Genomic DNA, 24,057 nt, shown 5'->3' with positions numbered 1-24,057 from the left:
AAAAGTTGCTGGAGGGCAGGGCTTTTTTTTTTTTAGCAGGAACGCACAGGAAGGCTGTTCCGGCTGGCTTGGTGGCAGGGGGTGTGGCCAATGAGTTCATGCTTGGCTTTTTATACAATAAAAGCTCTGCTGAAGGGTATTATTGTACAATTTTCTCTCTCAACTGCAGAAACACTTTCCCACATTCATTAGAAAAATTAATCTGGAAGTATAGTACTGATGTGGATGTCACTGTTCTGTAAATTCTCGACATTTTCTGTAACATATATTTTATAATAATTGCTTTGGACCTATCTCCCTATATAAAACTTTTGTTTTGCTTCCATCCACCCACTCATCCAGTATTTTTTTTTTTGATCCTACACATCTTTCAAGCAGCTCAGAGTGGTATACACAGAGCCTTCTTCCTTTTTTTGTTCTCAGAACAATCCTGTGATGTGGGTTTGGCTGAGACAGTGTGACTGGCTAGTGAGCTTCAAGGCACTCCTAGACCCTCTCTCTCTCTTGGCTTGGCTTCGCGAACAAAGATTTAAGAAGGGTGCAATAGTCCACGTCTGCTGCAGGCTCGCTGGTGGCTGACAAGACCAATGCGGGACAGGCAGGTCCGGCCACAGTGGCTGCAGGGAAAAGTCTGATTTAGGGTTGGTGCTGTAGCAGTGCGATTCTTCCTCAATCTCCTTTTGTCCTCAAGACCAGCTATGCATGCATTCTCAAAGGAAGACCCTAGTTCCACGCATTAACCATCACATCACAGTGGCTCCTCAGATTCTAGTTTGCCACTTCTAGGGAGTGTTTCTGAATGTGTGAGACACTATATATTACTTTTTTCTGTTTCATAAATAACACATTCAGGTACTTTTCTGCCATGCAAAGAATGCTTGTTGATTTAACGCACAATGGGATTTTTCTGGGAAAATCAGAGCACACTAGGATGCCATTTTCTCGTTGGGCACTAGGTGGAGCCATCACAAAACGATTCTTTAAAAGTCCAGTGGGTTTAATATGTTTGTCTAATTTACCAACTCTTCTCATTTGTGCTAACAAAAGGAATCGTATTTATTGAACTCTAAGAAGCCTTTGAAGCACTTTGTGCCATTTTGTTGGACAGTGACCTGGAAGTATGAGTGCCTTTTACACTCCAACTGTCCTATATGTCAGTTAAATCTTTTGAAAGAATTGAAAGAGTCACATCTTTTCAGATGCTACAGTGTTGTTGAGTAGATTTCCATGCCTTCCACATTGTAGTTTTCAAACCTTCTGACTTTAGAGAATACCCTCTCAACCTGCTTATATTCCCCAAGCTCAAAGTAAGCTCTCCCAGTTTGCCACAGAACCCAGCCAGTGTTGCTGTGGTGAAAAGCAAATGATATGAATTACTTCTTTACAGTTGTAAGGACACAAAGCTAAACGCCCTTTCCCCGTGTCATGAAGAAGGATCATCAAACCTTCGGCAGCTGCTTCTTGTAACATGAATGGCTGGATCTGAGGCATTACAGAGGCAAGCTTTCCTTCTGAAATGATGGAAAAATCAAGCTGGGTGATTTCCAGACCTGTCATTGGCTTTGTGATTCCTTCCTTACTGGTTTTACACTTTGTCTTTCAGTTTTGGTGCAAACTTTATTTTTAACTTTTTACTTTTCTCCTTTGTGGTAGAGCTGTCACTAGAGAACAGACAAGAACTTTTGCAAGACAGCACATAGGTGAAGCAGCAACGGTTGGACGCAATACCTGAGGTGTTATACTTGACTGAGGGCCCAAGCTTTGTGTTTGTGTTGCAAGAACTGGCATTACTTCCTGGCTATTGCCACTTTGAGAGCAATCAGACTTTGTTTCAGCTTGGCTTATTCTGGTGAAAGTCTTCTTAGAAGTGGCTCCGAGAGGCTGCACATCAATTGTGGAAGAATAATTTGTGCAGTTTTGTAGCTAGGGTCTATCTTCAGGACTAGGGGTTTCTAATGGCAAGATTCTGAAGTTTGGCATCAATGGAGTCAGAGCACATGGCCCACTCTGGCCAGTTTTGGGGTTTGTTTTGGGCCTGCTTAGCTAAGAAGGCAGTCCCTGATCCAAGAGATACAGCATCTGGTGAAATTACAGTTGAGTCAATATAAGACATGGAGAAATCTGTGTCAGAGGAATATTTATAGCTGGAGGACTCTGAGTTGAGTCTGTTTAATTCAACCGCATCTTGTGGAGCTTCCATAAGAACCATTTTGGCTTCCTCTGGGATATGCTGTCATTAGACACTACTGTTGTGCATGTGTTAGACAAGCAGGTACGGAAGTTCTGTATTGATGTTAACTTGAAAGTCTGATCTGAGTTGGCTTCTTACCTATTTCACATAGTGCTTTAAAGGGGGACCAGAGGAAAGGATTTAAACTAAGGCTCTTTTGGTAACATTCAGATCCTTGGGCAAGCTCATTCATCTTGCAGTACTTGTGTCCCAGGCGTGAAAGCATGAAGCCTGTGGGGTCACCAAACTCTGTCATAGTGTCCTCATGGCTGTTCTGTTTCTTGAACACTAGAGGATAAGATCTGCTCTCCTACTGCATGTTTGCTGAGGTTAGTGAAGCACTTGACAAGCAAACATTTACATTGCAGGGTGGTACAGCTGTGTCCTTTATGTGCCCTTTCCTGAGCAATATTAGCAGGTTGCCAGTAAGAACGGGGAATCCTCTGAATATACTTCTGCCTACAGCCTCTCTGCCAGGAACACTGCATCCCAATAAGCATAATGGTTAAGTGCCTGAAGGGGCTCCTGCAGTACCATCATCCAGCCCTGGCTTCCCCTCAGGGGCAGGACCTGGATGAGGGAGGTGGGAGGCAGGTGTACCTTTCTCTCTCCCTCTGTCCTCTCTCCTTTCCTCCTGGCAGACTCAAAACTCTGCCTCAGGGCTTGACACAGTACAAATGCAACTGGTAGCATTATACAAATGTGCATGCTCCCACAGCCTGATATGTGCTACTTCCCCCTCCCCCTCAAAAGCTGTCACTTCCGCATGCTGCCTCTGCAGTCATAGAAATAAACAGCAAAGCAGTTAGCTAGCAATTATAAGCAGTGCATTTTTAAAGGTTTTATCATTCGGTGTTCACTTAAGTCTGTGCTATCTACATGTGCAATCCTTAGTTTTGTGCGTGAGTGTATGTGCGTGTGCGCGTGCGTGTGTTTGTCTGTCTGCACCTAGAAGCCATGGTGACTTCTGGTGACTGACCCCTACTGGGGGTCTGGAGGATATTCAGAGAGGTGGCTGAATAAAGGCTGCCCCTGTCCTCTTGACTACTGGTATGCCAAGAAAGTCTCCCATCCAAGTACTTGCCAGGGTTGACCCTGCTTAGCCTCTGAGATCGGATAATATTGGGCTTACCTGGGCTACCAGGTTAGGGCTACCTGCACATTTTTGTATAGCCTTGGAGAAATGCAGTTCCGTGGCCTGTGCTCATGTTGTTTAATTATCTGGTTTGTACATCCATGACCCTGGATGGAATCCACTAATTGACCTGCAAGCCAGGTTAAAAAAAAACAACAACACCAACAACTCCACCTCTATAGCTACTGTGTAGCTGCAAAGTTGTTTGCAAGAGATTCAACTCATGGGTGAATATGGCATGTTGAATACGGCTTGTTCACCTATCTCACAGGGTCCCTGGGAAGTTCATGGCATCTCTAGTCACATTTTGAAAGCTTCTCTTTTGATAAAAAATCTTAGGTGGAGCAAAACAGTGTTAAAGATGGGGCAGCGGATTGACTGGCCCCACCTTAAAGTTCAGTCCGTTTCCCTAAGCCACCAATAATAGATAGCGCCAGGCATGTGAAAAAAATGCTGTAATTGAATAGGAATACTAGCAGATCAGATGGCGGTTAGTTTGTTTCAAAGCAAACTTGCTGTTGTGAGTTTACTAATCCCAGCTGATTTATCACAACCCTGAAGGATTTTTTTTTCCAAAGCTGGTTTGCCATTGCCTGGCTCTGTACTGTTCATAACAAAGTATCACAGGCACAGTACATTATAAAATAATATTTAATCCAGGGCTCTACCACATATTCTCCATGCTTGATTTGGGGGGTCTATAATACCAATTTTTGCGCAGTAGAAAAACACTTCAATTATCAAACATCCAGTCCAGTCCAGTGACATTCATGCCCCTCTTGCTGCTGCTTCAAAACTGCTTTTTCCCCCAGTTACTGCTTTTCCCTAGTCATGTGGGCAACCTCAACCTCAACCATCCAAAGAACACATAGTAAATGGACTCAAATCTCAGTGCAACACAGCATATCACATCTGGCTACATGACAACAACACTGGGGCAAATAAATGTGAGGGTCAGTAAATTAGCATTTTCACATGAAGTGCAGAACATTGTCTAGAAAGGAGTTTTTGTGTCATCCTTTTGTACCATTCTGTCTTTAATAAAGAACAAAAATACATTTGAACAAGCTCATCTTCGTAGTGAATTAACAGCTCTTTCCTACCTTAACAGGGGATGCTACAAGAGTAGGTTCTGTTGTAACGGTAAGATCTTCTACAATCGTTCAGTGAGACTTAGAAATACCTGAGGGCAACATTTTTGCAGGCAAAAAGTAATTTTTACACCTTTCAGCAACATGGAAAGAATAAAGGAACAAACTATGTTCTCTAATTAGCACTGGGCAAACAAACTATGTTCTCTAATTAGCATTGGACTTGTGTATATATTTATCATAATAAAATAATTCTTTGGAAAAGAAAGTGAACAAATGTATTAAAATGAGGATTTTTTTAAAAAGGGAATTTGTTTTAGCATTATAACTCCATAGATGAAACAATGCTTATTAGTAAGAGCCAGTTCAGTTATTTATCGTTATAAGTGGTGCAGTGTGATCCATAAAATCCAGTAAAATGAAAGTTTGTTTCATATGTTCATCAACAGCATAGCTGAATATTCTAACATCTCTTACAGAAAAAAAGGGGAAACGGTAGGAATTCCTGGTGTTATTTAAGCTTAGTTATGACCAGTGGCATGTCCAGAGGCTGTGTCACAGGTGTTTATTTAGTAATCTATACCCCACTTTCTTCCATGATGGGGATCTAAAATGACTGACAATATTATTATTATTCTGTGTCCATTTTATCTTCACAATCACCACCCTATAAAGCAAGTTCATATGAGAGAGATAGTGATTCATCTAAGGACGTGCTCCACCAGTTGCCAAAGTGTATGCATGAGCTTAAGTAAAGCTTTGCTTCTAAATTTCCAGGCAAATGTTATTTGTTGAACTGAGGTAAATACTGAAGGGAATTGTTACCTTGCGTGGTCAGGAAGAGATGCATGGAGTAATGAATGGAGCCTGCTTTGCAATCTGCTATAAATTCAGTCTATAGAAGCCTGACCAAGAGGAAGAGATGGCACACACACAAATAGGTAAAAGACCAAGAATGCTCAAGTTTAGAAGAAGTTCTGAGTCCTGGAAATACTGAGAGCTTATTCACCACTCCTGAACTTCTGTCTATGCTTAGTTTGAAACTTGCCGGACATAGGTTCTCCTCATTCTGGCAAAACTGCTGTCATATTTTTCCCAGATCACACTAACAACATCTTTTGTTCTAAGAGTCAAGTTTCTGGATACTTAAATCCATGGACTGGGGCCATAGGGACAGGAAGCAGACAGTTGCCCCCCCAAGTCGGAATAACGAGACGGACACAATTAGATTGGTGAAATTATGGGCCACTTTATTAAATAACATAGCAACGGCAAGGGCAACCGAACTGTGGCCAGGTCAGGGCCAGGGGTCTCTTCAGACCGCTCCCCTGCCTTTTTGAACGGGCGAGAGACCCGGCCCCCAAGCCGGAGCTGTGTGCCACAGCTCCCGCCCAGCAGGGAGGCTTGCACTGGAGAACCCAGACACCAGACGCGAGTCTCAGCGAAAGGCACCCATCCAACCGAGTCTCCAGGACAGTCTGCATTCACACACCCTGGGCCACACCCAAAGGTTGATCCTGCCAGACCCCCAACTCCCCAAAAGGGGGAGGCTAACCGGTCCTCCCCAGGCCGCATGGTGCCATAAACCCCGTAAAACCTGCCCTAAAAATGACCAATCTATACAAAGGCACCAACCCGAGGCCAATTCCTCAATCCACTGATATGCTATGCAGGGTAGGCAAAAAACACCCCCCAGTCACCAGCCAAACAGCCAGGGAGTAAAAAATTCCTACCCAGCCCCTCTAAATGAGGCGACCAGCAAGATGTCTACATAAAAAACAGGGCGGGCGGGAGGGCCAAGCGAGCCGAGAGGACTGGAGAGCCGGGAAACGGAGGCTTCAGCACAAGCGCTGCTGAAGCTCCGCCTCCCCTCAAACGCACCCAAAAGCGCGCCGAGAAGTCCGCTCTCCCACTGGTGGGGGCAAAATCTCCCCTGCAGCCATGTCACGATGCGACGGGCTGCAGGAGGCTCCGTTCTGCAAACTTGAGAGAAAAATCTGAAAACATTTTAAAAACACCAGGCTTCCTATTTATTTATTTATTTATTTATTTATTTATTTATTTATTTATTTATTTATTTATTTATTTATTTATTTATTTATTTATTTATTTATTTTATTTAGGCCTCCAGTCAGAATCTGGGAGCTCCTCTAACCTGATGGTGGTCTAGGAGTTGCTCCAAGCCCACCAGCAACAGTGGACTCCAATAATTAATCTGGGCCTGGCAAAATCTGGGAACCACTCTAGACCCAGCAGTACACTTATACAGAGAGCAAGGGAACCATGCCTCCTCCCTGTTTTTTGCTTATGTGCTGAGAGAAATAGCAGGATGGTAAGGCCCGTGGTACAGAGTAGCAAGCTGCTGTACTGCAGTCCAAGCTCTGCTCACAACCTGAGTTTGATCCCGGTGGAAGCTGGGATGATTCAGCCTTCCATCCTTCCAAGATCAGTAAAATGAGTACCCAGCTTGCTGTGGGTAAAGTGTAGATGACTGGGGAAGGCAATGGCAAACCACCCCATAACAAAAAAAGTCTTCCAAGAAAACATCATGATGTCACCCCATGGGTCGGTAATGACCTGGTGCTTGCACAGAGGACTACCTTTACCTTTAAGGCAAGGTCTCTTGGTAGTTGAAGAGGATTCTTCCATGGCTTTAATGGTTGGCTTATTCCCGGGGTCCTCTGAACCAAGCAATAGCTTCAAAGGGTCCAGTGGAAGCTGCAGAGGGCTGAATTTGCACTGGTCCTGGAGTTGGCAGCAGAATTCTGGAGCTATGTTGGGGTTGTGGTCAGCAATGGAAAGTGGCAGGGAGCCATGCCTTGGCTCCACAAGCAAGTTGAGGAACGAATAGGATGCCCCCACAAGTCCCATGAGTCTCTACTTGTTCAAAAGAATTATCACTATTAAAACTAACACTTGTTTTTGTATCAGCTGAGTATATATAGGGCAAAAAATGGATATAACTGCGGTTTTCAACTATTTCAGACCAGGACCTACTAAACTCCAAACATGAGACAGGAAGGCACATGGCAGAGTCATCTGAGAAGCAGATGAGTAGCCAGAGTTATGACAAAACTAGGTCTGTGGGCAGTAGACTAAAAGACCTGGAGACAAGGAGCACAAACCTTGCAGGAAGTATACTGTAACAAGGAATAAGCCAACCATTAGAGCCATGGAGGAACCCTGTTCAACTACTGAGAGACCTTGCCTTACCATCCTGCTGTTTCTCTCAGCACATATGCAAAAAACAGGGAGGAAGCATGGTTTCCTTGCTCTCTGTATAAGCATACCAGTGGTAGATCCTTCCACAAGGCAGTAAAACATGATGGTTGTGTATGTGTAGGGACTCACAATTCACCACATGGGGCTTCACAATCCAATTGAATGTCCCAACCAATGAGTTAAAAACCACTGGTGTAGCTATGCTGTGAAAACAAACTGAACACCATCAACAAAAATTGACAGAACTAAGAGACAACATATAAAATAAAAATTTAAAAAGCATACTTGTATATCCTTAGATGACATTCCTTAGGAGGTATAGTCTATGATGTCACCAGGATTTTTTTTTTAATCAGGAATGCACAGGAACACAGTTCCAGCTGGCTTGGCATCAGAGGTGTGGCCTAATATGTAAATGAGTTCCTGCTGGGCTTTCTCTACAAAAAAAAAGCCCTGTGTGAAACAATGGGGACATCAGGGGTGTGGCCTAACATGCAAACACATTCCTGCTGGACTTTTTCTACAAAAAAAGTCCTTGTCACCAATATGGGGATGATACCCAGCTCTTTCTTTTCCACCTAATTCAGAGGATGTTGTTCACGTTCTGAACCAGTGCTTGAAATTAGCAATGGGCTGGATGAGGGTGAACAAGCTGAAACTTAATCCTGACAAGACAGAGGTTCTGTTAGTTAGTAGGAGGGCAGACAAGGGAATTCAGATCTCCCCTGTCATGGATGGGGTTATACTCCCCTTGAAAAGACTGGTTTGCAGCTTGGAGTCCTGCTTGACCTAGCAGCCACCTTAGAAAACCAGGTGGCTGCTGTGGTTCTGAGTGTGTTTGCTGAGCTATGGCTGGAGCATCAGCTCCATGTGTTCCTGGGTCTGTCAGATCTAGCTACAGTTGTCTATGCCTTACTTACATCTAGACTGGACTACCGCAATACGCTCTATATGGTGCTGCCTTGAAGAGTGTCCAGAAGCTGCAACTAGTGCAGGATTGTTGCTGCTGCTGCTGTTCTTATTTATTACATTTAAAAAACAATGTACAATTTAAAAAACAGTAAATAAATTAATAATAGTTAAGCAGATAAACAATATATAATACAACATACAGTACACAGTCGACGGCATACAATCACTTTGCTCCCTCATGGGGTAAATCCCCTGAAGGGAGGTTAATAAAGCAGAATAGAGGTCCAGGTCAGGAACCATTGCTGCCCTCAACCGTAGACCTGATGGAACATCTCAGTTTTGCATGCCCTGCAGAATTCAGCAAGGTCCTGCTGTATGCAAATGTTACTAGCCCCTGGTTGAGGACAGCTGAACATTTGAGCCAAGGATCACCAGTAAGTGTTGGTCACCTAAGCGTAGAGCTCTGTGTAGGGGGCAATACTGAATAATAATAATAATAAAATTTTATTTATATCCCGCCCTCCCCGCCTAGGTAGGCTCAGGGCGGCTAACAACATTCATAAACATACAATACAATAAATATAAAACTTTAAAATTAACATTATTTAAAAACCAGTCAGTACATAAATAAATTTAACTTAATCTGACAGTGGCAATGGTATTTCCGACGCTATTTCTGTCAGTATACATAGTAACACAGGTCCTTAAACAGAACCATATTGGCGGGTCCCTTTGTTAAACAACCATAACTCAGCAGTCCGTGTACACCAGCTTGAAGAGGGTGGTCTTGCAGGCCCTGCGGAACTGATCAAGGCTCCGCAGGGCCCGCACCTCCTCTGGGAGCTGATTCCATAGGGATGGGGCCGCGATTGAAAAGGCCCGTGCACGGTGGTCCTGCAGGTATGTTAGCCCCAGACCATGAAGGTCTTTGACGGTCAAAACCAGAACCTTGAAGTGGATTTGGTTCTCAACTTGCAGCCAGTGCAGGTGGCAAAGCACAGTTTGAATGTGTGCTGATATCGTGAGTACCCTCACCGCTTCACTTTGAACAAGCTGTAATTTCTGGATCAGCCTCAAGGGTAGCCCTATATAGAGTGAGTTACAGTAATCCAGCCTTAAACTGACCATTGCATGGATCACGGTGGGAAGGTCAGAGCTAGGGAGGTAGGGAGCAAGTTGCCTGACCTAGCAAAGCTGAAAAAATGCCAGGCTGGCAACATGTGCTACCTGGTCCTCCATTGATAAAGAGGAGTCCAGAAGCATACCCAAGCTCTTGTCAGTCAATGGGATGCTGCAGCTAGACTTCTGGTCAGGGCCATCTGTCAGGAACATAATACTACAGCAATTACCCTGGCTACCAATCTGCTCCCAAGCCCCTTTCATTGTGTTACTTTTGTTCTTTAAAGTCCTACATGACTTGGATCAGGGTGTCTGAAGAACCATCTTTTCTCATACATTCCTGCCAGGGAATTAGGATCACAAGGAGACTGAGGCCCTCCTGACTGAGGTCAATTAAAATGCTCATTTAATGGATGAACAAGAAAGAGCCTTTTCTATAGAGTCCTGCAGTTATGGAACAGCCTCCTCATGGAAATGCGCCTTGCCCCCTCATTGTCAGTCAGCAGAAGGATGTTAAAGACTTTAATTTAAGTCTGCAGTTTGATTGGTTTAGCTTTTATTATTGGCAGTCCTAACTGGAGTTTTTTAACTGTCACTTTTATGAGTTTTATCACTGTTTTTATTGTGTTTTATAATGTTTTGTTTATACTGAGAGCTGCTTTAAGTCCTTCAAGGGAGAAATGCACCTAATAAATGTTTTAAATAAAAGGCATCACAACATCCCTAAGAATCATAAAGTTGGAAGGGACCTCCAGGTCATCTAGTCTAACCCCCTGCACAATGCAGGAAATTCACAAATACCTCCCCCGACACATACATTCCTAGTGACCCCTGCTCCATGCCCAGAAGATGGGGAAAAAACACCAGAATCCCTTGCTAATCTGGCTTGGACAAAAATTTCTGACTGACCCCAAAGTGTCAAAAGGGGCCACAAGAACTAAGCACTGATGCAACCCTTCCTGCCCTTCATTCATGAATTTTTTGGTAGGTCCCAGACATGAGTGTGTGTACTGCCCCTTATCCTGAGAAATTTGATTAATGAAAACCTTTAGATTTCCTCAAAACTCCCCATATCTTTCTTCCATGTAATTTCACTTTAGGCAAAATTCATGAGCAACTTTATTACTTGTTTTGATGGGGATTTAATTACCAAGAAGTCTTTTTTGTGGGGTCAGTATCTTAATAATTGAGTAGATAAATATTTATTTTTATTGCCTTTTATAGTATATTCCCTCAAGTGACTTTATTAACTGGAAGTCTATGTATAGATTTAATAATTAGTTACTGGTAAATAATCACCATCAAGTTCCCTCATGCTTTATTGCACAGATGTCTCTACATTTGTTCCTTATGTCTATCATCTCCTGAATTCCCTCCCCAGTGCTTTAACCTCTTCCATCTCTTCTTCCTAGTTCTCCTGCAATCCTTCAAACTAATCCTTATGAGGCCTCTTTGGTAATGACCTTCACATAATCTGTGGCAATGAAACAAACAAACAAAAGGAATTAATTACCCTCCATCCATAACCTTTGTGCATGCAAATAAAGTTGATTCCTTTCGTGCTTTGAATCAACAATGCTAATGTGGCATCAGATTTCTGGAACTCATTTTGATTAAGGAACAAGAAACTGTGCTTTTAATCCCTTTTTTCAGAAGTTGCTAGTTGCTACTGAAGAATACATTAAAAAAAAAAAACCAGGAATGGTCAACCATAACAGCACAAAGCCAAAAATATTTGTCAGGGAATTGGTACAACTGAATTTTTGCTAAACCAAGGCAATGGATTAACAGTATGTGGTTCAGTTGTAAAACACATCAAGGCAAGTGTCTTGAATACTGCCTGAACACTGCTTCACTGCTTGTGGGGATGAGGAGGCAGAGGAGGAAGAGGAGGAGATTGGATTTATACCCTGCCCACCACTACCCATATAACATATGAACATATGAGTTCGACAAGGATGTATATTGTCACCCTGCTTATTTAATTTATATGCAGAGTACATATGAACATATGAAGCTGCCTTATACTGAATCAGACCCTTGGTCCATCAAAGTCAGTATTGTCTTCTCAGACTGGCAGCGGCTCTCCAGGGTCTCAAGCTGAGGTTTTTCACACCTATTTGCCTGGACCCTTTTTTGGAGATGCCAGGGATTGAACCTGGGACCTTCTGCTTCCCAAGCAGATGCTCTACCACTGAGCCACCGTCCTTCCCCTCCCACAAATATAAGTCTCAGAGTGGTTTACAATCTCCTTTCCCTTCCCTTCTCACAACAGACATCCTATAAGGTACGTAAGGCTGAGAGAGCTCTTTCAAGAACAGTTTCAAGAAGTGTGACCGACTCAAGGTCACTCTGCAGGTGCATGTGGAGGAGCGGGGAATCAAACTCAGTTCTCCCAGATGAGAGTCTTTGCACTTAACCACTACACCAAACCATCTGTAATCTCCTTCAAGGTCTCTTAAGGAAGCACAGGGCACAGGTGTCATAAAAATACAGGAGGAAAAAAATCAGAATAGTTTCAAAATGCTCTATTAGAACTTGGCACTGAAATTCTACTTAAAATATGTAATCTATCCTTAAAATCTGCCTCCATTCCTGAGGACTCAAAGGTAGCTAATTCAACCCTCATCCTTAAAATGATTCCAGTGAAGATCCAGGAAATTACAGGCCAGTCAGTCTAGCGTCAATACTGGGTAAGTCAGTGGAATCCATTGTTAAAGATAGAATTAGTAGGCACATTGATTAACAAAGCCATTGAGGAAGAATCAGCTGGGATTCTGTAAGGGAAGATCTTGTCTCACTAACCTTTTAGAATTCTTTGAGGGGGTGAATAACCATGTGGACAGCATATGGACAACAGTAGATGTTGTTTACCTAGACTTCCAGAAAGCTTTTGATAAAGTTCCTCATCAAAAGCTCCAAAGTAAAGTCATGGGATAAGAGGTCAAGCCCTCTTGTGTTGCAATCATGGGATAACAGATCAAGTTTTCACAGTGGAAGGTGGTAAGCAGTGGGGGTACTGCAGGGCTCAATACTAGGTCCAGTGTTTTTTTAACTTGTTCTTTAACGATTTGGAGCTGGGAGTAAGCAGTGAAGTGGCTAAGTTCATGGATGACACTAAGTTGTTCAGGGTGGTGAGAACCAGGGAGGATTGTAAAGTGCTCCAGAGGGATCTGTCAAGGCTGGGTGAGTGGGCATCAATGTGGCAAATACCGTTCAACATGAGCAAGTGCAAAGTAATGCAGAGTGGAGCCAAAAATCCTAACTATAAATACACATTGATGGGGTCTGAACTGGCAAAGACTGACCAGGAGAGAGATCTTGGAGTCACAGTAGGTAACTCACTGAAAATGTCAACTCAGTGTGTGATGGCAATAAAAAAAGACAAGTACTATGCTGGGGATTATTAGGAGTGGAACTGAAAACAAATTACTCAGTATCATAATGCCCCTGTATAAATCTATGGTGAAGCCTCATTTGGAATACTGTATGCACCTCACCTCACCTCAAAAGAGATATTATAGCACTGCAAAAAGTGCAAAAAATGGCAACTAAAATGATTAAGGGGATAGAACGCTTTCCCTAACCCTTAGAAAGGTTAAAGAGATTACAGCTCTTTAATTTGGAGAAATGATGACTGAGTAGGGTTGCTAATCCCCAGGTGGAGGCAGAGGATTCCCTGAATAAGAGGCCCTCCCCTCATTCAGAGTATCAGAAAACTGGGGGAGGAGGAAAATATCTGCTGGGCACTCCGTTTTTCCCTATGGAGACCAATTTCCATAGGGTATAATGGAAAATTGATCCACAGGTATCTGGAGCTTTGGGGAGGCTGTTTTTTGAGGTAGGGGCAGCATAGCATCTGATGCCTCTCCTCAAAAGACACTCCAAGTTTCAAAAAGATTGAACCAGAGGGTCAAATTCTGTGAGCCCCAAAATAAGGTGCCCCATCCTTCATTATTTCCAGTAGTGGGAAGGAATTTAAAAGGTTGTGCGGTCCCTTTAAATGTGATGGCCAGAACTCCTTTTGGAGTTCAGTTATGATTGTCACAACTTTGCTCTTGGCTCCACCCCCAAAATCTCTTGGCTCCACCTCAAAGTGTCCTGGCTCCACCCCCCCACCCCACCCCCAAGTCCCCAGATATTTCTTGAATTGGACTTGGCAACCCTATGACTGAAGGCTGACATGATAGAGTCTGACAAAATTATGCATGGGATAGAGAAGGTAGAGAAAGAAGTACTTTTCTCCCTTTCTCACAATACAAAAACTTGTGGTAATTCAATGCAATTAATGAGCAGAAAACTTAGAACACATAAAAGGAAGAACTTCTTCATCCAAAGAGTAATTAACACATGAAATTCATTGCAGCAGGAAGTGGTAGCAGCTACAAGCATGGACAGCTTCAAGAGTGGATTAGATAAACATGTGGAACAGAGGTCCATCAATGACTGTGAGCCACAAAATATAGATGAAACACTCTGTCTGGGGCAGTGATGCTCTTTATCCTTGGTGCTTGGGGAAACAGCGGGGAGACTTCAGGAGTCCTTGCCCTGCTGGTGGACCTCCTGATGGCACCTGGGTTTTGGCCACTGTGTGACACAGAGTGTTGGACTGGATGAGCTGTTGGCCTGATCCAGCATGGTTTCTCTTGTTCTTACTTCATGATGTGACATTTGGTATTTGAAGCAAAAATAAGACCAAAAATATCATATGTTTTTTTCAGGTGTAGTGGTTCCTAGAGCTACCAAATTACTTTTGTTATGTATTGCATGTCACTGGGTTCCTGTTGTCTGAGCTTGAGGTAGGCAATCAGTGCAAACTAGGATCCTGAAGCCTGGATGAACTAGCGAATCATCAGAAGACTAGGCACGCAACAACTTGTAAGAAAGGGATGCAAATGAAAGCTCCTGGAGAGAGCCAGTAGGAGTAACTGTTGCCTTATAGGGAGGAATGGCTAGCCATGGCCAGATTGTATATAGTTGCAGTTTCATGTGTTCCTCGGTGACTGTTTCTTCTTGCAATAAAGTGTTCTTGGTTGATTCAGAGCTGGCTGAACTAATTTTATTTCAACTTTCAAGTTTTCCCCCAAAGTGACATAGTGGTGCACAGTATACTTATTTTTTTTAAAAAAATAAAATACTTCTTCCACTACTTGAAATGGCATTGGGCAAGGACAGCTGCCAGCAGGAAAGCTCCTGCCACAGTGGAGAACCATTACTGCCAGGAAAATAATCGAGATTATTGCAATTGAAGCACTTGAGCAGAAGTTTCAAAAACAATAACGTGGCCATAAGAAGATTTGTATCACTCTCGAAACATGCTGAGTAACCAAGGGAGCATGTAGCCACTAGCCACTTCTGTATGTGTTTATTTGAATAACAGTTGACCTGCAGATGGTTACCAACATTATCTTCATGCCCCAGTGGAAGATTGAATTGAGGATTGTGATTCAAGGACCTTTAATTACCACACTATGTTGTCATTAAGCACTTTTCGGACTTTGTACGAACAAATTGTAAAAAATAATGTTTAACATTTATGGTCTGATAAGATATGACTAATACAAGCTGAAATCCAGCAAGTAGTGCAGAGTGCAATTATTGTTACACGGTGTGTTTATTTAACAGTGGAAAGCCTGGCAGACCAATGGAGTCATGAGTTAGTAGAATCAACTGTATCACTTCAAACTGAAGGTAAGCGTTTACATTTTCAAATTTCTCTTACACTAATTCTTGTCGCTAAGTAGAAAAATAACACAGCATGGAAAGAGCCAGTAGGGTAGCTGGGTTGCTCTCTGTAGTGGGAAGTGTCCTACCAATCATTGTGGTCCCCCACTACCTCTATAAGGTTGGCAAGAGAAAAATAGTGTCAGTTGACACTAAAATGTTGCTTTTGGCTTTGCAACCAGAAGTGACATCATATCACAAGATACTCTAGGATTCACTGAAAACTAGAGCTACAAGTGAATCCTGGAGGGTCCTATGAAGCAATGAGATCATTTCCAGTTACACAGCTGGAATTGGGTAAGTCGCACCCTTCCCAGTCCCTTTGGGGTCACTAGTTCTCAGCTTATTCTTTGATGTGCATATTGTATATTGGCAGAAACATTAAATGGGGCAGATTAAAAATGTGACCTCCTATAATGATTCCCTCAACTTTCCCTTTTCTTCTTGTTTCTCTGTTATTTAAAAACCCATTATTTAAAAGATATTATATATAAACTGAGCCAACCTAGGGAACTGAGGAACCAACAAAAATCCTTCATTCGTATATGTCTGATAATGGCACATGAAAGGCTGATGTTAATTCAAAACAAACTGCTTCATTTCAGTCTTTAGGGAAATGGCCAGGTAGATATCGAGTCTGGAACTTGGCAGGTGAACAGACAACAAGAATGAGGTAACTTTGTATAATTATAAACAGTAGAGAGTTTGTCACAATAAAGTAGCTGTTTGGTTCTACAGACAGGTCTTTGTAAGTGTGGGGAGAGATCTCTTGACAATTATTGCTTAAATAAACAAGCATAAGCTTATTTGTTTCTAAATTTTTAACATTTATGAAGATAGGAACATACACACAAGTCTCAATTTTCCTTCTTTATCAATTGACAGGGATTACTGCCCCCCCCCTCCAAAAAAAAAGTAGGAGCTGTTTCACTCAGGGAAGGACTACTGGTCTAATTTCCCTAATGCAGGATTCTCTTTTGAGCTTTAACTCTGCTTAACTCAAGTCTTCACTGACTTAACTGTCACTCTCAACTGTAGAATTCCATTTGAACCTTCTGTCAATCAAGGTTCTCAGACCAGGCTAACACATTAACCATTTCACTGTCCGTTATACCTCCTCCTTACAATCTGAAGCCCATTCTACCACTTTAGAATTCTGCCGCCTCATTCTGCCGCATGTCTAGGTCAAGCCAAAGCTGCCTGCTGTTGTTTCAAAACCAATCCAGGGGTGCCAAATTTATTTGTTAGGATGGATCTGACACAAATGGGACTTTGTGGGGCCAGGCCATGTGTATTATAAAATGTAATGTGAGGTAGCTGAGATATAAACTTTATGAAGGACACAGAAAAAGACACAAAGATATTATTTTTAACTTAAAATACAAACATGCTGTATGTATGTGATGTTTTATTTAAAATGAAAAGGTGGAGGAATAGTTGGATTTGGCAATGCAATTTTAAAAATAAAACTTCAAGGAAAAGCACAAGAATCACAGCAGAAACTAAAAAATATAAAATGCTCTGAGCTTGGGAAAATGATGAAATGGCATTGCAAGCTTCTCCCCACCCACCCCACCCCAGTGTGCTCAGATTGGCAGTTGCTCTTCAGTGTAATATCCCCCTTTGGCTGTGGGTTTTCAGGTTAGAGTACTCACTAGGTCAGGTCCATTCAGCAGAGAAAAGCTGGCTCAAAGCATTAACCCTTTATTTGCAAGGACACAATTCCATGAAGCATGAGCTTCAGTTGGCTATAGGAACACTGAAAAGTGAAACTGATCTCCACTCTATTGAAACACATTGCAGCACAGACCAAGTTGCAAGATAAACATGGAATGGATTTTCCATTAAGGTCCCTGGGTCCTATCTGGGCACAGAGGACTTAATGGAAAATCCATTCCACATTTTCCTTGCAGCTTTGCTTCCTACTGCAACTGGCAAAGACAAAGCAGAAAGGTCAGGGAACTTTGTCAGCCTCAGAGCTTCAGACGGTGAGGGCAGGAGTGGGAGAAGAGGGGAGAAAAGAGCCCCACAGGCCTGAATAAGGCTCTGGGCTGGCCAGTTCTGGCCCATGGACCAGACGTTTGACACCTCTCACCTAATCCATTATTGGTGATTTCCCTCTGGCAGACAGACAATAATGTCTCATGATCAGTAATATATACATGACAAATATTTATAAAGTTATTAGCAAATGAACGTGTTGCCAATTTTAGGTCTCTAAACAAGCTGAAGTTCAACATGGGACACTAAGTGGAATATTTTTTAAAAAGTTTTTAAAAAGAACTAATGAGACTTTTAAAAAAAAATCTAAGAAACTTCAGAAAACAAATACTTTCCAGAAGTTCTTAAATCATTAAGTGCCATTAAATATAATTAATGTATTTCTTTTTGCACTGGCATCTTAAAAGTGCTTAATTCTTTTCACGCATAATGGAGCCATTTGTTATTCAAATTGCTGTAATCATTATAAGGGGAAGTGGTTTTACAAGAATGCCAAGGCATTAGTGCACGTCCAAATTTTGAAATAAATTCATGCAAATCTTTCCAAGAAAGTGTTCCAAAAATGAAAAATATCTAATATATGTATAAGTAGTAGCTGGGGTTTATACTGGGAGCAACAAAAAAGAGAAAGAGAGAAAACAAAGAGGCCACATACTGTTCATGGATTAGAGGAATTTGTTATATTTATATAATGCCATTCCTTTCAAGGATCTCAGAGCAGCTTCACAACTGTCCTATGGAGTAGGTTAAACTGGAAAATAATTACTTGTTCCAAGGCTAGCCAGTGAGCTTTTATAGCTGAAGAGAGATTTAAAGCAGAGCTTCCACATCCAAGTTCAGTACTGTTGCCTCCACACGATTCTGGTTGTCAGGAATGACTGCAATCGAAGTAATTTGTACAAAATTAATGAACAGCTGACAAGAGCTGAAGTGGTTTGGGTCTGAGAATGGCCCATCCTTTCTAATGAGTCCTCTTATTACAAAAATCTATAATTATGCAGATAAGTATATTGGCCTAGCTTAAAATAATAATTATAATAACCACTACATCTAGCAGTCAAGTAGCTGTCCCCCATGCTGATCACAAGTGCAGTAAATACCAGGCCACCTATAGACAAGGTGTGGTCTTTTCATGCTTGGGAGATCTCCTCAGGTGTGCCCCAAAAAAGGTAACTCTGTGAATTAACAACTACATACAGTAAAAGCCAGTCTGGATCTCCCACTGGCAATCCAAACACCTTCCTAACAGCTAAAATGTTTATACCACTCTTATAAAAGTTAGGAGTGAGTTAGCTTTCATACATAGGGCATTTTCATAGGAAAGATGTGACAATGGAATGGTACTAGATCTAAAGGCCACTCTTTGATGAAGAAGGCCTGCATAGCTTGCCATAGTTAAATCTGCTGTCTCAGAGCTTTGTGGACAAATACTGGATGAAATGATGGCCCTGTCAAAAACTTGGGTGGAGCCTCACCACAAAGCCTTCTAAGTAAGCTTCTAAATAAGCTTTCATGGGACAGCTCATACACTTTCCAGCACACTCCTCTGGATTTACCTTGAGATGCCAAAGGGAGGCTAATGTTGGGGAAATCTATATAATGGCTCAGATTTTACAGCAGGTTTCAGAGAGGTGTTGTTGCTTTCACCCACATTAATGCTGTGGACCTATCTCATGAACAAAGATTCTCAAGAAAGTGGTCTGTGCAGAATTTGGCTTTATAATAAACTGTGAACAGCCTCATCAGACTTAAAAATAACACTGATAGTTCCTTAAATGTTCAGAATGTTTGCTTCATTCTTACTAGGGATGCACAAACTCCTGTAGATTTCACTCACATCCTATTTTCTAGATCCAAGTGGGCAGCCATGTTGGTCTGAAACAATAGAACAAAGCAGTAGACAAGTGGCACCTTTAAGACCAACTAAGTTTTCTTTAAGACCAACTAAGTTTTATTCAGAATGTAAGCTTTCGTATGCTCTTAAGCAGTTTTGTTTGATGAAGTCTGCTTAACAGAATACGAAAACTTACATTCTGAATAAAACTTAGTTGGTCTTAAAGGTGAAACTTGTCTATTGCTTTATCCTATTTTCTAGTCAGTATCTCCCCTCTCCATTGATTAATGATCAGACTATGTGGGTACTGAGCCATTTATCTAAGTTCTCTGGGTGGCAGCACATCAAGCACAACCAGGACTGGCTCGCCCACTAGACAAATTAGGCATTGAGATGCCCGCTTTGAAGTGGCCAGGTAAGGAGGAGGCTGGCACCGCTCCTCTGAGCATGTGGGGGGGGGCAGGGGCAGTGGGCAGGTCACCTTCTGCCCCCCTGGCATGCTTGGAGGAGCGACAACCAGCATCCTCTTTACCCGGCCGCTTCGAAGCGGGCATCTCAATAAAGTGTTCTCTTAAGAGAGCACACAACATGACAAGGCTTTGCTTCTCCTCCCTTTGGGAAGGGGGAGCAAAGCCTCATCACTTTATGCGTTCTCTTAAGAGAACGATTTACTGAAATACCCGCATCATAGTGGGTAAGGGGAGGCTGGTGTCGCTCCTGCGAGCACGCTGGAGAGGCAGTGAATTAGGCATTTTTCTGGAGTACTGGGAGGAAAGGAAAGGAAAGGTTCCCTGTGCAAGCACCCATCGTTTCCGACTCTGGGGTGATGTTGCTTTCACAATGTTTTCACGGCAGACTTTTTTATGGCGCGGTTTGCCATTGCCTTCCCCAGTCATCTACACTTTCCCCCCAGCAAGGGAGCCCAATTTGATGCCCTCCTCCTGGTGCCCTAAGGCAAATGCCTAATTTGCCTAGTGAATGAATGAATGAACTTTATTACAGTCATAGACCAATATTAAAACTATAACACATCATATAAAACCCTCCTAAAATACCTAAGATAGTATAAAATACCCTCCTAAAAAAACATAAAATACAATAATATACATAAACATTTCCCCACCTATACAATCCAAGATAACTAAAACATAATTGAACCAATTTTAAAATTCAAGTCAGTTCCAATTTATATAAATCCTTTAAATCAGAGTATATAAAAACATTTATAAACTAAAATTCCAGGAGATCATACAAGACATGCAGTTTCTTGTTTCTTAGTATGGAACTTCACAAGATAATGGCAAAATTTGGCTATCTGTCTAGAGATAGTTGGACTTGCATCCACCAAAAGTTTCTCCAAACATGCCTCGTCCGCGTCTGCCATTGGTTTAACTACAAACGGGGAAACAAACCTATCCCTCTGTACCTGGTGGAAAGGGCATCGAAAAAACATATGAGTCATCGACTCCACCTCTCCCATAGCACAAGGACAGCATCGGTCTTCATACGGGACTTTTCTATATTTCCCTTCTAGCACCTTTGAGGGCATGGCTGCGCATCGAGCCAACGTAAAGGCTCTTCTGTGGGCTGGTACCTCCAAATAAAAAAAGTACTTGGCCGTCCTCATAACATATTTGGTCTCAGTAGCTGCTAAAAAAGAGGGGGCCTGTTCTAGATCCCTTTGTCTCTCTATATCGCAGATTCTTTGTTTGATAATACTTTTTGCTTTGGCATAGCTCTGCGCCAAGAGGTTTTCAAGTGAGAATCCTATACTTTCTAAGTTGCTTCTGACCAATTGCAGCCACCTTGGCCTATAGGGGTCTTGAGTTCTTAAAGGGAAGAGGCCTTTTTTGTTTTTATGGATCCTTAGCCATTGACATGCCGAAGATAACATAATTCTGGCCTCAATTCTCATTTGCCCAGTTTCTAAACGCAAAAGGGCATTTGACACACCTGGCGGAAGCTGCAAAACGTTACGAAGAAATTTAGATTGCACTTTCTCGAGAGCCTTCAGTTTTTTAGCCGAAATGCCCAGGTTAATACCATAGAGCAATTGTGTTAACACTTTGTATTGGAACAGTTTCAGTGCTGCCGGAACATATAAGGCCCCCTTAGAGCGAAAAAATCTCAGGATAGCGTACATTGTTTTCTCAGCTTTCTCCACCCTCATATTACAATGTTCAGTATAGGCACCTGTATTCTGAATTACTATTCCCAGATAAGTAAATTTTGTTACTTGTTCTATTTTCTTCCCTTTCATAGTCCAATACCTCTTCTTGGCTTTTTTGCCAAATGCCATCACTTTTGTTTTTTCAAAGTTTATTACCAACCGTTCATTTTCGCAGTACTTAACAAAGCTGTCTAATGCTCTCCGCAACCCAATAGGTGTTCTAGATAACAGTACCACATCGTCTGCATATAGCAGTACTGGAAGATGGCGAAGAGCCAGCTTTGGGGGGTGAAATTTAGTATCAGTCATATGTTCCACCATATCACTGATATAGTAGTTAAATAGGATGGGGGCCAAAAGGCAACCCTGTCTTACACCCTTCTGAGTTTTTATTGGTTCTGTAAGTAATCCCTGCATATTACATCTCACTCTAAGAAATGATTCTTCATGGAGTCCACGAATAAGAAATAGCAGCCTTTTATCAATATTAGAAGCCGCTAGTTTTTGCCACAATCGTTGCCTTGAAATGGAATCAAATGCTGCCTTTAAATCAATAAAAGCAGCATATAGAGTAGTTGTACCTCTGGCAGAGTACTTCCCAATTAGCTGTTGCAATATCAGGCAGTGCTCGATTGTCGACCTTCCTTTCCTAAATCCAGCCTGTTCCAGGGGAATAATTTCTTCTTGTTCTATCCATATTTCTAGTTTTTCTAAAAGATGTCTTGTATAGATCTTACTTATTATATTTAAAAGACTTATGGGCCTATAATTGGCGGGATTATTTCGATTGCCTTTTTTAAAAATAGGGACAACTATAGCTGTCCCCCACTGCTTTGGGATTCGGCCTGTTTGATCAACATAAGTGAAAAAAGATGCCAGAAATTGTGCCCACCAATTTACATTCTCTTTAAGCATCTCAGCTGGTATGCCATCTATACCTGGAGCCTTCCTATTTTCCAGTTGCATTATATGGGCTTTTATTTCTTGCGTACTAACTGGTGGCCACTGAGGGAAGTTCTCTATGTTACCTGGAAAAGAGGGTTGGACATTGTCATCATATAAATTCTGGAAGAAAACAGTCCATGTTTCCGCCGGAATAAACATGTCCAGGGGAGAGGCTATCTTAAACCCCCCAATCTTTGTTAATTTCCAAAAAAGCGCAGAATTTTTTAGTTTTACAGCCTGTATAAGTTCCTCCCATAGTTTCCGAGTATACTCTTTCTTCTTCCTTTGAATAATGCCTTTATAGGTTTTTTTATGGCTCACTAGGGCACTTTGTGTCTCTACCCTTTTTTCTATGCTACTTCTCATAGCAAGATGATACAAACGATTTAGTTCTTTTTTTGCTTGGACACATTCAGAATCAAACCAACGTTTTGTTTTCCTATAATGCTGATGTAATCTATTCCCTGCTGGCACAGTCATAATAGAGTAAATTTCCTGGATTATATCTTGGTAAACTATTAACGGGTCTTGGTTTTCCTCTAAAGCTGTGAACACTAACACATGCTTCTGCATAATTTGCCTAGTGGGTGAGTCAGCCTTGGTTGTGTCATGTGCTCTCTTAAGAGAACACTTTATACAAATGCCTGTGTCAAAGCAGCCAGGTAATGGGGAGGCCGATGTCGCTCATCTGAGCACAAGGGGGAGCAGGGGTTGGAGTGTGGCACTGCAATGCAGCACTGCAAATATGACAAGAAGGGAGGGGAGGGGCAGGAGAGGGCACCGTGTGGAGGGGGTGCGGCGTGGCATCTCTGCCTGGGGCGCCATGCACCCTAGGGCCGGCCCTGAGCACAACAATATGCATACACACCTGATTGGCTTCCAAGCATGCATGCTTGCTGTGTCAGGCTACTGGGGAATGATAGTTCAATCCAGAGAAATCTGAGCATGAGGTAACAACACAATGCCTCAAAAACATAGGCACAAAAGAAGCACATCCACTCTAGTACTGTTGATTTCAAATTCTATACAATGGGTCCAGTGCTGACCCAACAACATATGAAATCCAAGCAAGCCAAATCAATTCAGTGTGTGCATCAACTGCAGCTACCTAGGTAGCCATCATGCTCTATGTCAGTACTGCACAGATGTAAAACTATAAAAAATGGAAAACAAATTATTGAGTTGACCATAAGAAATGCATGGCTCAATAGCAAAGTAAATTAAACAAGGTAAATTAAATTCCTGCATATGTTTAACAAGCAACAAATCCTCCCTATTTATTTAGAAAATTACTGTGCTGTGTCCCCAAGGAAGCAGTATGAGCTGGTTCACAAAACAAAAGTTATAAACACAAAATTATGCCAGTTATTCATAGAGCTGCCAAGCTCCCGCCAGGTGAAGGGGTTCTCCCGGTTCAGGGGTCCCCAACCCACCAGCACAGAGCAGGCCTCTGGGAGGACCCCTGCCCCCAAAGATCATTGTGCAACATGCTCTTCATGATGATGTCACCCAGAAGTAACGTTGTTGCGCTGGAGACACTCTAAGACTTATGGTTAAAACTCTATGGTAGCATAGAGTACCACAGAAGTGTGTTTCCTTTGTCTGAGGGGGGGGCAGATTTCCACTGATTCTTGTTCCCAGTGTTGTTCTCTCTTTATACTTGGTATTGTTCAT

At 42.2% G+C, this 24,057-nt stretch overlaps 1 pseudogene; it reads right to left on the bottom strand.

Annotated features, from left to right (window-relative positions):
- Positions 1 to 1,147: 1,147 nt before the first annotated feature.
- On the bottom strand, positions 1,148 to 2,770 carry LOC132567678 (cell division cycle protein 27 homolog; annotated as a pseudogene).
- Between the last annotated feature and the right edge of the window lie 21,287 nt (positions 2,771 to 24,057).

The sequence above is a fragment of the Heteronotia binoei genome, chromosome 2 (assembly GCF_032191835.1).
Source record: "Heteronotia binoei isolate CCM8104 ecotype False Entrance Well chromosome 2, APGP_CSIRO_Hbin_v1, whole genome shotgun sequence".
Taxonomy (NCBI): domain Eukaryota; kingdom Metazoa; phylum Chordata; class Lepidosauria; order Squamata; family Gekkonidae; genus Heteronotia; species Heteronotia binoei.
This window is presented reverse-complemented; position numbering and strand designations above follow the sequence as displayed.